This window comes from Schistocerca cancellata, chromosome 3 (genome assembly GCF_023864275.1).
Source record: "Schistocerca cancellata isolate TAMUIC-IGC-003103 chromosome 3, iqSchCanc2.1, whole genome shotgun sequence".
NCBI classification, from domain to species: Eukaryota; Metazoa; Arthropoda; class Insecta; order Orthoptera; family Acrididae; genus Schistocerca; species Schistocerca cancellata.
Genome location: NC_064628.1, coordinates 818015824 through 818019071, shown reverse-complemented (window position 1 = coordinate 818019071; position 3248 = coordinate 818015824). Strand labels below are relative to the sequence as shown.

Genomic DNA, 3248 nt, shown 5'->3' with positions numbered 1-3248 from the left:
AAACTGTGTGCCGGACCGAGACTCGAACTCGGGATCTTTGCCTTTCGCGGGCAAGTGCTCTACCAACTGAGCTACCGAAGCACGACTCACGCCTCGTCCTCACACCTTTACTTCTGCCAGTACCTCGTCTCCTACTTTCCATACTTAACAGAAGCACTCCTGCGAACCTTGCAGAACTAGCACTCCTGAAAGAAAGGATATTGCGGAGACATGGCTTAGCTACAGCCTGGGGGATGTTTCCAGAATCAGATTTTCACTCTCCAGAAAAGTTTCGAAGGTAGGAGACGATGTACTGTCAGAAGTAAAGCTGTGAGGACGGGGCGTGAGTCGTGCTTGGGTAGCGCGGTTGGTAGAGCACTTGCCCGCGAAAGGCAAAGGTCCCGAGTTCGAGTCTCGGTCCGGCACACAGTTTTAATCTGCCAGGAAGCTTCATATCAGCGCACTCTCCGCTGCAGAGTGAAAATCTCATTCTGGAAAGATCCCCCAGGCTGTGGCTAAGCCATGTCTCCACAATATCCTTTCTTTAAGGAGTGCTAGTTCTGCAAGGTTCGCAGGAGAGCTTCTGTTAAGTTTGGAAGGTAGGAGACGAGGTACTGGCAGAAGTAAAGCTGTGAGGACAGGGCGTGTGTCGTGCTTGGGTAGCTCAGTTGGTAGAGCACTTGCCCGCGAAAGGCAAAGGTCCCGAGTTCGAGTCTCGGTCCGGCACACAGTTTTAATCTGCCAGGAAGTTTCATATCAGCGCACACTCCGCTGCAGAGTGAAAATCTGATTCTGGAAACATCCCCCAGGCTGTGGCTAAGCCATGTCTCCGCAATATCCTTTCTTTCAGGAGTGCTAGTTCTGCAAGGTTCGCAGGAGAGCTTCTGTAAAGTTTGGAAAGTAGGAGACGAGGTACTGTCAGAAGTAAAGCTGTGAGGACAGGGCGTTTGTCGTGCTTGGGTAGCTTAGTTGTAGAGCACTTGCCCGCGAAAGGCAAAGTTCCCGAGTTCGAGTCTCGGTCCGGCACACAGTTTTAATCTGCCAGGAAGCTTCATACCAGCGCACACTCCGCTGCAGAGTGAATATCTCATTCTGGAAACATCCCCCAGGCTGTAGCTAAGCCATGTCTCCGCAATATCCTTTCTTTCAGGAGTGCTAGTTCTGCAAGGTTCGCAGGAGTGCTTCTGTTAAGTTTGGAAAGTAGGAGACGAGGTACTGGCAGAAGTAAAGGTGTGAGGACAAGGCGTGAGTCGTGCTTGGGTAGCTCAGTTGGTAGAGCACTTGTCCTCGAAAGGCAAAGTTCCCGAGTTCGAGTCTCGGTCCAGCACACAGTTTTAATCTGCCAGGAAGTTTCATATCAGCGCACACTCCGCTGCAGAGTGAAAATCTCATTCTGGAAACATCCCTCAGGCTGTGGCTAAGCCATGTCTCCGCTATATCCTTTCTCTCAGGAGTGATGGTTCGCAAGAGAGCTTCTGTTAAGTTTGGAAGGTAGGAGACGAGGTACTGGCAGAAGTAAAGGTGTGAGGACAAGGCGTGAGTCGTGCTTGGGTAGCTCAGTTGGTAGAGCACTTGTCCGCGAAAGGCAAAGTTCCCGAGTTCGAGTCTCGGTCCAGCACACAGTTTTAATCTGCCAGAAAGTTTCATATCAGCGCACACTCCGGTGCAGAGTGAAAAATCTCATTCTGAAGGCCTACTTTAATGACTATGTTGTGCGGCATTCTACACTCCTGGAAATGGAAAAAAGAACACATTGACACCGGTGTGTCAGACCCACCATACTTGCTCCGGACACTGCGAGAGGGCTGTACAAGCAATGATCACACGCACGGCACTGCGGACACACCAGGAACCGAGGTGTTGGCCGTCGAATGGCGCTAGCTGCGCAGCATTTGTGCACCGCCGCCGTCAGTGTCAGCCAGTTTGCCGTGGCATACGTAGCTCCATCGCAGTCTTCAACACTGGTAGCATGCCGCGACAGCGTGGACGTGAACCATATGTGCAGTTGACGGACTTTGAGCGAGGGCGTATAGTGGGCACGCGGGAGGCCGGGTGAACGTACCGCCGAATTGCTCAACACGTGGGGCGTGAGGTCTCCACAGTACATCGATGTTGTCGCCAGTGGTCGGCGGAAGGTGCACGTGCCCGTCGACCTGGGACCGGACCGCAGCGACGCACGGATGCACGCCAAGACCGTAGGATCCTACGCAGTGCCGTAGGGGACCGCACCGCCACTTCCCAGCAAATTAGGGACACTGTTGCTCCTGGGGTATCGGCGAGGACCATTCGCAACCGTCTCCATGAAGCTGGGCTACGGTCCCGCACACCGTTAGGCCGTCTTCCGCTCACGCCCCAACATCGTGCAGCCCGCCTCCAGTGGTGTCGCGACAGGCGTGAATGGAGGGACGAATGGAGACGTGTCGTCTTCAGCGATGAGAGTCGCTTCTGCCTTGGTGCCAATGATGGTCGTATGCGTGTTTGGCGCCGTGCAGGTGAGCGCCACAATCAGGACTGCATACGACCGAGGCACACAGGGCTAACACCCGGCATCATGGTGTGGGGAGCGATCTCCTACACTGGCCGTACAGCACTGGTGATCGTCGAGGGGACACTGAATAGTGCACAGTACATCCAAACCATCATCGAACCCATCGTTCTACCATTCCTAGACCGGCAAGGGAACTTGCTGTTCCAACAGGACGATGCACGTCCGCATGTATCCTGTGCCACCCAACGTGCTCTAGAAGGTGTAAGTCAACTACCCTGGCCAGCAAGATCTCCGGATCTGTCCCCCATTGAGCATGTTTGGGACTGGATGAAGCGTCGTCTCACGCGGTCTGCACGTCCAGCACGAACGCTGGTCCAACTGAGGCGCCAGGTGGAAATGGCATGGCAAGCCGTTCCACAGGACTACATCCAGCATCTCTACGATCGTCTCCATGGGAGAATAGCAGCCTGCATTGCTTCGAAAGGTGGATATACACTGTACTAGTGCCGACATTGTGCATGCTCTGTTGCCTGTGTCTATGTGCCTGTGGTTCTGTCAGTGTGATCATGTGATGTATCTGACCCCAGGAATGTGTCAATAAAGTTTCCCCTTCCTGGGACAATGAATTCACGGTGTTCTTATTTCAATTTCCAGGAGTGTAAATGTCTACCGTCGAAAGACGCAGCTGGAGATTCGCCTGTCAGATGAGTTCTGAAGGCGTAGCCTAGGAACAGAGATGGAGTTTCAACTCCAGGTCTATAAACAGGGGTACAAATAATAT

At 53.4% G+C, this 3248-nt stretch overlaps 1 non-coding gene across 1 annotated transcript; it reads left to right on the top strand.

Annotated features, from left to right (window-relative positions):
* Nucleotides 1-1232: 1232 nt before the first annotated feature.
* Nucleotides 1233-1307, top strand: Trnas-cga (transfer RNA serine (anticodon CGA)). The gene has a single exon. It is a non-coding gene; the product is annotated as a tRNA-Ser (tRNA).
* Nucleotides 1308-3248: the final 1941 nt, after the last annotated feature.